Below are 14,604 nucleotides of genomic sequence, written 5' to 3' on the forward strand. Positions count from 1 at the left end.
TTTTTAAGGCAGGTAATTGTATTTAAAATGTGAGTTGTAGGGCTGATTTTCTCTTTTGCACATTATATTTGGCAACTGTGAAATATAAAGTATCCAGAAATGAAATACAGAACCCCCCATAGACTTTTTTTTTCCCCTTTTGCTTCATCCTTCTGAGTTCACACCTTGCTGCTTCTGCTGATGAAAATCGTGGAAGAGGACTTTATTCACCACTAGCAAAATCCCAAGACTTAAAGAGTTTTTTTGTGGTCTGATGAAGTTGGCTGCTCTTGAGAAGCCTGGCCTTACTTTCTGCTGTCCTTTTCTCAGACAAATATTTCCATATAATGTCAGAAAACTTTGACGCTGCTCTTCTACGAGAGTAAGGCAAGAAGTAACAACATACTTTGAAAAAGCAGAGAGCACACAGAGTACTACCAGGATTAAAAGAAGGCTACAAAATATCAGAGTCCGCTTCTTTTAGGAAAGCTCTGCTGATGCTAGAATGGTGCCTCTAGCCTCTGTTTTCCAGGAAAATTGCCATGACCATCTAATCAGCAGAATGTAATAGCTTGGTTATTCTCATAGAAAGTAAGTTTTAATGACGGTGCTTATTCTCCCTGAAGAATATTTCTGGATACTAGACACTAGTATTTTGCTTTTCTACTGACAGTCCAGAACATGCCAGGAGAGCCATGATTCTAACCGGCAACAGTGCACGCAGAGTCGTTGCAATATATCACTCACGAGCAGCTGACAGACCAAGCATTAAGTGTGGAGGCTATGCGGCCGCACAATTGGACTTGGGACAGCTGTGGTCTCTGCAGAGGGAAAGGAATGTTCATCAGAAAAATAAGATGAAAATCGGCAGCCGAATTACTCATGGATGAGGAGTTCTCCATCTCCAGCTATGATTTACACGCTGTTCTTTATATGGCTGGGCTAGTCACTCCCCCTCACTTTCGCTGAAGAATACATCACTGAGCAAGTGGTTTTATGTAATAATAATGGCTATCAGTACTGATCCAGTTATTTTACTTCAATAAGCTCAGGAATAACGGTGTTCAAACTTGTTTCTCTTGAAATACTGAAAGCAAACTTGAAATGTCCCGTACTTCTAATTCTTTGCATGACTGTGACTTTGTCTTCAAGCCCTGAAATACAAGGTAATTTAAGCTAGAAGCAGCTCCAAGAGAAAAATAAAGACTGAAACAAGAATACATTAATTCAAGTGACATTTAGGTCAGTACAATCTTTGGTTTGCTCAGAAGAAACCAATTTAAAGTCCAAGAAAGCAATAAACTTGAGTGGCAAAAGGCAGCTCCAAGCTAGCACTGTGAAAGGAAAGAGAGAAATCATTGCACTAGAATCTTTGTTCTAATTTCAAGTAAGAGATGGAGGACAGAGAAGCTTGTAAAATTATTTTTATTTATTTATTTCTCACACAATAGGTAACTTAATCTGGTGTTGCAGCATGGACCCTTAGCACGTTTTTTATCCTTGTTTTTGTCCTTAAGTGGCCCAAGTGGAGTTATCTTCTGATACCGAGGGGTTACATTTAATTTACATAGATCACAACCTCAAGTCTGAAGCTCATTTTTACAGGCAAAAATCAGAAACCTGTTAACTTGTGTTTCGTTTTGTTTCTCCTCAGGTTAATTTGCTTAGCTGGAGACAGCCCACCCATCCTGATATGGTACCTGCATGAATAGAAAGAAAGTAATGAAAGAATTCCTGTGGTTTGGGTCAGCAAATAAAACAGAAAGTCTTTCTGGTGATTGTGGTTTCTGCCCTTAACAATGTGCTGTCCATCCTTGCTATTGCAACTCTTGCTTAAGCCTTATATAAGCTCAACCCTATTTCTCAAAGGTATACATAAATACTTCCACTTAGTCAAGCGGCTGTGAAGGTGGTAGAATTCACAGAACATTTTGGCGTGTAACCAATACATGTGGTAATATGGCTACAGCAGATCTAGCCTGGTACTGGAACTAGATCATGGATTTTGAGCTGCAATTATTTCTGGCCGTGCTTTTGTACAATACATACACCTGTAACTCTCTCCACTCTTACAAGGGTGGAAGCATCCAGAAACTCCTTTGAGCATGGATTGCTCCTGAGAGGTCTCCCGCTTAGAGAACAGCTGAAGAATATGGGCATCAGTGTGAAACAGTGTTATAAATATTTGTGTGTTGGATTCCTGGAACCGATCCTGTGTCACTGTGCAAAGTTTACTTGTATTCTTTTTGCTGCTTGTTTCTTAAGAATGACCAGCCAATTTGATTTTCGCTCCAGCTAATGATTCCCAGATGCTTTAGATTTTATTCAGAATCGTAGCTAAATGTACTAACTTGTGCTCCTGCTTTTTTCTTGCAGCATCAGCCAATAGTCAGCCAAACAAGACACTGCAAACCCAAGCATAAAGGGTACGTGAAATTCGAGCTTTGAAAAAATCTTCTTACTATAATGAAGAAAATTGTCTCCTCAGTTTTCTTTGTGTGATAATTATAATATAAGGAAGACAAGACCATCATATTGAACAAAATGTCTATGCAAGCTGATTTTGCAAAAATGGACATGAACTATTTAAAGAAAGTGAGAACAAGAAAACAAAGGGATCCTCAGGAAAATTTTAAATGCAATGGCTGAGGTTATATATGTGCAATGGAATTTCTTTGAGAATGGACATTTGTACCTTTGTGCAAGTAGACTCAAATGGAAAATGCAGCTACTTGAAAGCATTCTGTGTTTAGAGGTACCATTGGAAAGAGAAACGTTAATAATGGAATTCTCATGGACTTTTAGAGTCCAGGAGATCTTCAGCAAGCTATCAAACATTACAAAACTTCAGTGTTCATAGAAGAGAGAGATTCTAATATCCATATGCTTGTGGCGTAATAGCAGCCATAATTCCTACAGCCTCATTTTATCAGGAAAAATGAAATTAAAGTTTGGCTCCTAGGAATTAAACCCACCATTCGCAATCTCAGTGTTTAGATTTATCCTCCTTAATCCATCTTTAAGCACTTAAAAAGCAATAGCCTGCTTTTTAAATTGCTGAGACCCTACGTCTCCCACTGACTCGGGCAGGATTTGGATGGGCTAGACACTTTAAAAGTGCATTTGGTGAGGGTGCTCAGATGGTGATCTAATTTTGAAAGTTTACAAAATTCCTACTCATTGATCTTTAGGTAACCGAACCAACGTAAAGAGAGGAAATCCAGATTCCACTGAAACAAAGCTTGTGTTTCACCATTGAAGTCACCAAGTATCCTTCCAATGAATTAATAGTTAATATGCTACAGATTATCATTCAATGAAAACTTTGTAAAGACAAACAGTTTATTCTTTGGAAAAGAAGTGATGAAAAATGAAACTACCTTTCTTAGCACAGAAAAGAAAAAAATCACCTGCATCAAAAACGTTGAAAGCTAATCAAACAAAGGATGCACTATGCTGAGGGACATGAATCCATGTACATTCTGCAAAAATGCTTAGATAATAGACAATTCTGACAACTGAGCCTTTGTTTTCAAAGCAAGAAAAATCAACTTGGATTTACATTTTTGAATGGGTTTGTTTGATCTGAGTGCAGGGGCAATGAAAGTCACTCCGAATATGAGACTTTTAATAGTAGCCGATAGGTTTCAGTCATGGGTAAGATTTGTAACCAAGAGTACAGCATAAATAATAAAGTGCAAAATAATTAATCTGCAAAATATATATGTATATGCTTAACTGGAAGGATATGGGTAGTTTTGCTTAAACACTTTGCTAGGTTAGATCTTATTTCAAATGTAAATAAGTTCAATGTTCCTAACACTTCTCAGGAGGAAGACCACAAAACAGGGAAGAAACAAAGTCTTTCTCAAAGACAATACTGCATAATTCATCTTCTCAGTAAAGCCGTCGTGACAGCACAGAAGGCTCTTACTCAAAAATCTGAGGCCTAAATTCAGGAAGACATTTAAACTAATGGTGGCTTTAAGCAGGCTAGGATTAAGCACATCCAGAATAATACATTTCATGAATAGCAATACAGTTAGACTAGCACTTTTCTGAGATCGAAGCCTGTTAAGTGCTGACAATAGCACTAAATATTTACCTCTCGCTGATTTACTATACAATCCTTTTTCAGCTACTGTTGTCAGGAAGAGCTCAAAAAGGGGGGGGGGGGGGGAGGGAGGAGAAAAGATGATGATTCTTTCTTCCCATAGTAGTTATGCAGAAAGTCCTGTAACATCTGAATTGCCTTCTGGTTTTAACTGTCTGTGACCTAAGCAACACCTAACTTCACTGACTTCACTGTGATCTTGAAGATCTGTCTTATGAATTAAGGCTTATGTTAGGGATCAGCAAATCTCAGCAGTTCAGAATTCAGATTGGATCAGATTTGGGTAGGAATTCAAACTATCTGACAATGTCATAGTCATGTCAAACCTCTCATTTATAAACCTGAAATTTCACTCTGTTAACAGTTCACAAGACCTAAAGAGATATCTCTCCAGCTCATATGAATCTAAGGTGGTGGGCACAAAATCAAAGAGCAGATTTCCATCTACTCTGGTGGGGGACTGCATTGTTAACAGACAAGGGTTTGCACCACACGTGGCTTTTGGGCTGTGCTCTTTCAATTCCTTGAGTAATAAGCAGCTGTGGGCAGAAATCTGTCGCATACCAACACAAATCTGGCTGCGTGCAGAACACAGAAATGAGCCAAGCGTCTCCACGATGGGTGAAAATTTGCATCTGCCCCATTGCTCACGAGAGAGAGCATGGGCGCCTTCTGAGCCTAGTCATCGTGTTTGACCTTATGCTTACAAACACTCCGCATCCGCCCTCCAGCGGACTCAAACCCTCAGCGGAGTGAGGCAGCAGCCCTAGCCCTGCCCTGCTTCACTTGTGTGTCCACGAAGCGACCACCCCTACGTTAACACTCTGTGGCTTTGCTGGGAGTTTCAATGCAGAAGGCCTAGGGTGGAAGAGTGGAGAGAGTCAGCTCTGTCCTTCAGGGACAGTCTCCTCACAACAAAGGGGAAACACCGGGCAGGCTGGGAAACCTTGCAGCTGGCGCTACTGAACTGGGCTGGAGAGATTGGCTCCATAGGGCTGATCTGATCACTTGTAGGAATTTTATCTTTGCAGAAAACAAACAAACAAACAAGACAGCTATAAGTTGTAGTCCACATTTAAAAGTTTTGCCAGCATAGCTGTGACGTGATTTCGGCAGGTGTAACTGCAACAATAAAATTCTTAGGTACCCGGTGCACCAAAACCTTGTTGCTCTTCTATAGCGTTATCTGGTCCAAGCGCTTTTCCTTAAGGCATAGTTTTGTTTCCCAGTCTTGCTGGTTTATAGCAACGCTGGCAAACTTCAGAGAGTCAACCTATTCTGAGGCAAACCCCTTTCCGCTTAGAAAAAAAATTATGTAAAAATATTTTTGAGGTGTGCTTACACAGGCGTATACATTTTGGTCTTTCCTGGGACTGAAGAAAGAAAAATTATCTACCTCATCTAAATTTCTCTTCTCCTCTTAGTCCCAGCCTTCTCCTGGGAGTTCTGCAGCTCGCCAGAAGAAGCTGCAGAGGCAACAGGCTAAAAACATTTGTTTACTGTGGATCTCCCTTTGAAGAGTGACTACAACAACATCATTCTGCATATCCGGAGGGTGGATTTCTTATCTCCCTGAAGGAGAAGGAGAACAATCACATATTTGATAAGTTCAAACAAAAGCGCACACAATTGTAGGAAGTGAAATGTTTGCCAAAAGAGGGCAGTTTATACAAAAACCATTTTTATAACCTCATATATATATTTATTTCACAACAGCTTTCAGGAGCAATGTTCTGTAACTCTGCAGTATCTCTATTTCGTGGTGGCACATGAAATATTTTCCATTTGAAAACTGACAGCAAAGGGGAAGCACTCTGCAGAAAACAGCCTTTGCCATACCTTTGCTCAGCGGCTCCTTTCACCCCCACCCATCTCGCACTCTGGGGCAATGAGGTGTAGGTAAATCCATCCAGGCTGCCTTTCTACCTGTAGGAACAGTGGTTGGAAATGCGTGGGCAGGAGAGGCACTCACTTCCATGTTAGCTCTGGTGGAGAGCTGCCGTTCCGGGCCCCTGCTCTGCCCCGCAGCAGTAAGGGCACCCAGAAATAAAAGCTACAGGGAGTTTGTTGTGCTGTGGAGGCTGCGCTCTCTGACACGAAGGGCCAGGGCTGCGTGGCTGCAGGTGTGGAAGAGGCAGCGCTGACAAACGCGCTCACATACGCAGGGCATCATATTCCAAAGGCAGAGTCCTTTACCAAAGTCATCCACTTCTAAAAAGATGTTCACAGAGGTAGATCTGTTTGACACGTAAGCGACAGTCAGCATCGGTTCCAATGAGCCATATCACACCACATAAAACATACAGCAGCAAAATGCTAGGAGTGCTTGGGACCAGTGATATGAATGTGTTTGGATTACGGGGGAGAGTGGAATTTCTTCCTGATACAAGAAATGAGAAGAGAAGGGAGATTTTGATTCTGTCCTTACTCATAACAACTCTGTGTTTTAGAAAGATTTTTTTGTCTGTGACTGTTTCCTTAAAGCAAAAATGCATTAGCTTGTAGTAAGGATTAAGCCAATCTGTAGTCTAACAAAGAATGTTTTCCGTTTTATTGTGTTGGGGGTCTTGTTAGCCAATTTTGGAACATCTTACTAGAAATATCTTCCTTCTTTTTTCTAAAGAAACCTGAAAAAAAATTACTAATCCGATCAAATTCTACCAGAACTTTCTCCAGGAGATCATCCTCTGTAAAATTAGACCAATGCTTCTCACATGCCATAGTGACACTCAGGGTTATACTTGATTATAATCTGTAAAGCTTTTGTATAGCCTTAGAAATAAGGCAACACAGCAGTGAAAACTAAGACCAGTGATTCATATACAGGCATATGTTGTATATCAGGAAAATGCAAAGCGAGCCGTTAAAGTGGGCGTAGAGCGCTATCAGTGAAGAACGAGAGCTTGTATTTTCCTTGAAAGCTAGATGTAAAGTGCAGGACAACAGCAAAGCAGACTGCAAGCAGATGCTTCACCAGCTTGCTTCAGCACCCAAACTGTCAAACATGGGGGAAAAAAAAGAGCAAAATGGAAATTTCAGGCCGCTGTGTTTTCAGACGAGATTATTGTTACTTGCCATCTCTGATCAGGTCAGAGAAGGAAAAAACCTCTACACAAACATTTGAAAATGCTAAATTAAGTTTGGTTTGGGTAAAAACATAGGGTAAAAACAAGCGAGCAAACATATGCAAAATCAGCTTCTTTCCTTACTCCTCACAGTTTTCCCCTTACTCTTCTACTGCCTTTTCCATCATGACCTATTGTCACTTTTGTTTTGTTCTTGTTACATCAGGCGCAGCCCTGAGAGAGACGGCAAACTGTCCTCTTGCTGGATTTGGTGGGAGGTTGGTGTGCAGGGACCTACATGAGCCAGCTGCAAATAACTAGGTGAGGTTATGCCCCCTTATTTTTAAGGGTGATGAATCTAGACTAGAACTGAAGCACTTTGGTGAGGCTGAACAATGAAGTTTATGCTGCCGTTCTCCATGCTGTTCCTGCTCTGTACAGGAGACAGTCTCACAAGTCACTGATCGGTCCCCAGAGACAGCATTCAGGTATCATAAGAGGACCAGTATAAGAGGTACAATACAAGATTACAAATTTGACATGAGTGAACTCAACAGATATTTGTGTAACTACGGTAGCTTAAAACGAAAATAATGCAAGGCAGATCCCTCTACGCTCTTCTATAGACAAAACGAAGAGGTTACAACTGTTACCAAGTTCACTGGGAAATACAGAATAAAGCTGTAATACACTTTACTGTCCACACCATTCAAGAAACCAGAAAAGATCTCATATATTTTCCACATGTTTCCATCAGAAAACTTCATAAAACATATGATATATTAATTGAAATACCTTAATGAGAGGTGCTTTAGAGCCTTTTGAATCCATTAAACCTCTTGCAAGGGTCAGCCTTTTAGCTGGCATATACGAGATAAATGAGACTGTTAATTCCGTTATCTAAGCGTAAGAAAAAAAATCTATACATATTCTGAATGTAAAAAAAAAAAAAAAAAAAGGACAAAAAAAAAGACATTTCCTACATGGATTGCCTAAGGAAGACTTCCTTGGCGTTATCTGTAGGTTTGTTGCTTTGTTGTTTTTTTTTTAAGGCAATCCTCTAGCATGAAAATCCAGATTCCAGGCGGAGTGAGAAAGGTTTTCAGGATCAGATTGTAGTGTTTATATACAAAAGAATGCTAGTAAAGTTAAAGAGATAGGCATAACAGAGTGCATCTCAGTACGGTGTATTTATACCACAGTTATAGTGGTATAAAGATACTTTAAGCATGTATAGATAAATCTAGTCAAGGTGGAAAATAAGTTACACAGGGTTTATTTGGATCTGTATAACTTCAGATCTGCATTAATGCCGTACCTCCGTTTAGCACTTCGAAAAGAAAAAAGGTTGATGACGGAAATTGTTCAGTGAACAGAAAAAGAATGTATAGCACAGACTGTTCAGCCTTCACTACCGCTGCTCTTTTATGACTTAGGAGGACCGGGGCCCTTTCAGACCGAACAACAATCCTGGGTCCTGTCCGCACACCATCACTGGGACCTGCTGCTTTCAGAGCTTGCACGGGAGATGGGGAAGTTAACCTAAGGGTCCCCGCCGGATTCTCTGTTGGGAAATAGCTCTGCAATGCTGCCTTCAGCAGCGTTCCCCACATCTTCTGACATCTTCTTGTGTCGTGGGGTGGCTGTCCCAGGAAAGAACTGAATTTCTGTTTCAGGTAAAGGTAGGCTTTTGGATCATTTATGATGAAAGACAATTGTATAAAAGCATACGTGTGCATCATTATCAATATTACACTGCTTTAGAACAACAGCTCAGAGAAAAGTTTTGTAGATTAAAAACTCCCATAAAGACAACTGCAAAATTAGTGTACGTTTAGATTAAGGCTTCCGATCCTGCAAATGCTACTTGCTTAAAACCATACCCACATGTAGGTTTACTGTGGTAAATATGTGCTTATTTTTCTGCACGTGCAGAAGGTTTTAGAAGTTTTCAGATTAATGTTTCTGTAAATAGAAATAGGAATTGCCACCTTCCTGCTTGGAATATTTAAGGCATTCATCGCAATCAGTGTATACTATTCACAGTATTGACCAGTTTATTACCTTAGTGTTACACCACATGAGAAAAAGATTTTAAGGGCTATTGTCCTGGACCCTAAAGATTTGCGTGCACGTGAAAAACAGCCGTACGTGTTTACAGAACCAAAGCCAAAAAAAAAAAGGACTAGTTTAGAAACAAATATTTCTTTTGCTGGAAAACTTCCATTTCTCTTTTTGAAGTAATGCACGAGTGACTGCTATGGAAATGCAATGCTGGGGTTCAGTCATGATCCTGCTGTGATAAAAGGCAAAATAGTCTTTGACTTCCAGACACGTAAGTTATTTTTCTGAACTCATCAGAAGATTCAAAAAGCGAAGATATATGTTGCATTTTAAGGCAAGTATAGTCATTTTCTTCAAAGCCATGTACAACTACCTGAAACAGAGACACCTTTCTTTACTAATTTATGCAGGGTAACTGGGAAAATAGTGCACAGAAAAATATCTTCCTTCCTACACGCTTATATTGATTCTTGTCCCTCAGCATATATAGATCCAAATAGTATTTTCACTTCCAAGTTTTCGAAGTTAATGATTTACTTTCAGTTTCCTGTAAATATGAAAGATACTGCTGCCTTTCCCAGAAAGGATAAAGAATTCTCTTCGGTTCCCTTTCGTTATGCAACATTCTGCAGTCCCCCCCTGCAGGAAAATGTAACATTGACGTCTGCAAGGTATAATTGCATGGAGTGTGGAAGAGAACACAACCCAGTAAACTCACCCAGAGATTATATTTGCTTGGTTTTGCCTGCCTTAGACAAGGTTTCCATCAACGCAAGCTTTGGCATTCGAGAGGCTGTTAGAATAAATTAGGGGACAGAAGTGTCATCTGGTTAACACTCTTAAGTAAAAGCAAAAGCAGAGTCACAGACATGAAAGAGATCACAGATACCCTACTATTTATGATGTGATTGTAAAGTGTGCTACAATCTTAAGGCAATACATGTTAATTACCCTCAGCAGATCTCTGATGTTATAAAAGTAATTGCTAAGATCTTTTCTGTATTGCTGATAACTATATCTATCACAGCTCGGTTTGTTTGTTTTAAATTGCATTCTTGTAACAACAGGAACTCTCGACAATATAATTCTATAGAAATATTTTTTTTTCAAGTTTAAAACATTGGAACATATCCAATGGGCCCTTAGCTCTGTTCATCAAAAGAAGACAGCAATCTCGCTGGGGCAAAAGTCCACACGTGTATGCATTAGGTTTGACCCTGTGCCACCAGCGTCACGGAAAAGTTTCTCCTCTAAGCCTCCAGGAGAGCGAGAACAAGCCTATAGTCTATCATCAAGAGCACTCTAAGCCTATAAAATATATATAGACAAAAATTCATGGGTATGGTTTTGGTGCTTAAAAGCAAGCTTCCAGCTGCAGAGGTGAGGTGCATATAGTTGCCTACATACCTATAAAAGTGAGGATAATCACTTAAGAGGGCCTATATTCCAGACAGGCAGAAATTTATGCTGGGCCCCAGCTGTGCTTATTTACATGACCCCAAAATTAGTAACGTACCCCAAAATACATCTTATTCCCCATGGCCTTAGGAGTTGGTCAAAACTCCTCCCATCCCTGTGGGAGATCTAGTTTGGCAAAATTTAGACTCAGTTTGGCTCAGGTACAAAAGACTTGCAATTTTTCCCTAGTATAACGAACACCTGAACATATGCAAAAAATTATACAAATACAGTAATCTTATCACACTTTTCATAAAGCACTAGAAAAACTGGATTGATAGGCTTCAATATTATGCAAATAAAGAATGGGTCAGAAAGAATGAAAACGGAGGCTTTGGAAAACAAGAGTTGTTTAGAAAGCAAAATGAACTATCAGTTTTAAGGAAAAACTTCCCTGTTAATACTTATCTATTAGTTAGCCAGTCAACCAGTGACTGGTACCCACCACCTACCACGCAATCCTTCAGCTAAGATGAATTGCCTTTCTATTATTGCTAGGTCTGAGCAAAGGAATTTTATGAATTACTCTGGATAACTTGTGAGAGAGACCCTTTTTTCAATGACTGACAGTTGTGACCTCATCATATTCTACTTGCACATGATTCAGAAGGGCAGAAGTAATAACAGAAATGGGCTTGTCAAATATCCTCCCCCCCACCAAAAAAAAAAGCAAGTGCTGACACTGAGCACATTGTTATATCCTAGTTAGACCCCAAAAATGGCACAGAAGCAGCTATAATTAATATTTCTCATTGAAGAACAAGGGGAAGGCACATCAATTTTAATTATATTACAGGCAGGAATGCCACTGACTTATTCTGAGTTTAGGACTGTACAGCAAGATCGTGCAACATACAGAACTATTTGTTAGAAAAGGAGCAGATATCCAAAGATCCTTGTCATAGACAGAGCTACATAAATTCAAATCAAATACAGAACAAATCTCTGCGATACCTGCTGAAGTAAGATGAGTTTGTGGCAGCTCAGACAGTTCTGAGAATATTCAGGTGACCCAGTTTCAAACAATTTATGGGAATAAAGCAAATACTCCTTATTTCCAGTACTGTCAGACAGAGAACCACATCCAAGAGGCAGGGCTCCCCAAACCTTTCTGTACCATCCTGCCACACAAGCAGCTCAGCTAACCAGAAAAGGACATTGCATTCTTCTTTGCACATGCAATTAAATTGTATGACTCTAAGGAGAGCACATTGCATTTAAACAATAAAGTCAGCCAATAAATCTTACAGCTGTCTGATTCTTCTAGGACTGTAGCCTCAGCCCATGCCTCTAAATAAATGAGGATGTTCATCATGAACTCCTGAGATCAGAGCCAATAACAGTCCTGCTCCGGAGCAATGCCACTGATTTTAGTCATGTTACTTTTAGCTTACTCTGGCATGAGCGGGATACCCATCCCATAGACTATATATAACCATCGATGTGAATAGCAATCTGCTTATGGACTTCAGAACGCTTGCTGGCTCCTGGCCACAACCGCAAGAAACAAGGGTTTCAGAAGTAATCACAGCTCCTCCTCTTCTGTCACTCAGCACAAGTAGGAAGGCAATTGCTTTTAACATATATATTTAAACAAGCTTAGTTGCATTAATTAGTTCTCCTATGACATTCACTTTAGTTCTTCTTGTTATTGCTTTTTAGAAGAGGATTAGCTGTAACTAACTCTGTGTTTTTAAGTGAATGAACCCGTATGAACACTTGGTCCTGTACTTTTTCTGTTCATTAATAGCTGAGCCATTCAGTACGGGACTGCAGCACCCTCAGAATTCCTAAGAAAACTGTGAGTCATCCCACCATTGCTCACAGGAGGGCTGTATGGCTGGGTATTACTGCCACCTAGTTTTCAATTTTTATTACTATTACCTAGAGTTTTGCATTTTCCATAGTGAAAAAGTACATACATAAAACCAGAAAATTTTCATTCTAGTCATATATGATACATACCCTGCGATGTATTCAAACAGGACAAAGTTGTGCAATGATAGACTCTTACCGAACAAATCTACACACGTCAAGATGCAATCACTTGAAATACATGTTAAGGATACATAATAACCAGTCCTAAATATAAACACCCTGTGAAAATCCAACTCAAGTTTTCTATGCAGGATCAAAACAAGAGCCAAGTTTGCAGCATCATAGAAGTTTGTAGATCTCCAGTTGATCTTTGCCAGCTGACACTGAATCTAGTAACTTCTATTATGGACGTTTTTCATTGCAATTGGCAAATAAAACTTTCCCACTTAATGTAGGTGCTTTCTCAAAATCTTGCAGAAAGGCCTTGCAATATAAGACTCCTCAGTGAGACACCATGTATTTTTCATTTTGAGATGTATGAAGAGAACCTTTATATTGGGATAGTCTTTTTTAGACCAAGACATGAACTAAAAGCTTAGCAATAAAACACAGAGAAACGTGGAGAACAATTAAAGCAATTTTTGAAACCTCATATACATTCCCTTTGGAGATCTGAGAAATGAACCGTTAAGGTTCTTGATTCTGGTGACGTTTTTGTTTTATATGCTGGTTCTGTGGTTTCTGACTTGGCCTAGGAGCACCTGTGGGAACTCGTGGAAGTTGAAGGTTAAAATCAGAACCCAGCTGAGTAACTTTTCACAAGATGTGAAATAATAAATATATTGCCACAGGCAGGTTCCAGTTTTGAAAAAAATTTTAAAAATGCCCATAACTGAAATTTGTTATAACCGTTATAGCTGGGGCTCTGTTATGCCAAGACAGAGTAATAAGTTCTATAACTTATCCAGTGCGATTCTACTAAACTAGATGAGGAAAAAGTCTGTTTTTCGCTGCAACTGAATTTTGTCCATTCTTTTAACAAATAGCATGGCAAAAATTAGGCCATTTCATTGCGTTTGTGTAGTAATCAAGCCCAAAAGGTGCTCGATAAATCTCACAAAGGAGCCTGAATTCTCCTTCATGGAAGTGAAAGATTTGTGCGATGATTTTTCGTGGCAGCAAGAGCAAGTACTGATGTTGTTAGTCTTTATTTTTACCAAAAGAGCTGGTAATGACTGAAACTAAAACAAGATGTTTGTGCATTTCAGGCATGATGCAATCTGAGGAATTTCGCCTGCTGGATGGGCTGACAAGGCACGATTCTGAAGTAGGCTTTGTAAGACAAAACGGAGACATCTATATTAACGCACGTTGAGAGGCCACAGATGTCTCCAAACACTCTCCCTTTTTTTTAAATTGTTATTGAAAGACGAAATTCTATTTAAACTCAGATCCTAGGCCCCTGGGCTTGAAAACCATATTGTGCACCCCCCACCGTGCTCAGGTTAAGTTCATTCAAACTATTTCATGCAGCTACAGTATGGATCACACTCAGTTTTTCTTTTTTCCCCTAACAGGTTTGTTTCTGGTCATAAATTCTCAATCAGTGGGCGAGCCACATTGTACAATTTTGTAAATAGTGTAGTTAAAACATGTTTAAAGTCAAAAGAAAAAGGATCTGACAATGGAGCATTGTCCCCTTTTGCAGAACTGAAGTGTACCTTCTTTGATTCGGTAACCTTGCTGCACTTTGCTATGAAATTGCCCCTTTTTCCATCAAACTTGCATTTAAAGTGCCTCATTAGCATGTCTCACCAGATCAGTAACGATTCTGCTAACCCAACACTCGTTTCAGTCAAGCCACCATGGTTTTTCTATCTGTTTAACATCTAAAACTCCTTGACAAAGTTCCTTTTAAAATTTACTCCTTTTGTTTCTCCTTGGGTTTTCTGCAAAGATCTTTAAACTTCGATGTACTCCGAGATGACTCCTGAACAAAAATCATGTCTAGCCCAGCTAGTAAATCTAGCCTCCATTCAATGGGATTAAATAAGTGCTTCACGGCTATTGTAGAAGCCTCTAAAAAGGATCTTGCATCTTTAAGAG

The 14,604-nt window shown here is 39.6% G+C and overlaps 1 long non-coding RNA gene across 2 annotated transcripts in view; it reads right to left on the reverse strand.

The window, feature by feature from the left end:
* Window positions 1-5,824: 5,824 nt before the first annotated feature.
* Window positions 5,825-14,604, reverse strand: part of LOC148057039 (uncharacterized) — a 42,215-nt gene continuing 33,435 nt past the window's right edge. For both annotated transcript variants that reach the window (XR_015702052.1, XR_015702053.1), the window contains exon 3: window positions 5,825-6,330. This is a non-coding gene — a long non-coding RNA (uncharacterized LOC148057039). The remainder of the gene's footprint in view (window positions 6,331-14,604) is intronic.

This window comes from Nipponia nippon, unplaced genomic scaffold (assembly GCF_047370975.1).
Source record: "Nipponia nippon isolate SJK-2023a ecotype South Korea unplaced genomic scaffold, ASM4737097v1 scaffold_10, whole genome shotgun sequence".
NCBI lineage: Eukaryota > Metazoa > Chordata > Aves > Pelecaniformes > Threskiornithidae > Nipponia > Nipponia nippon.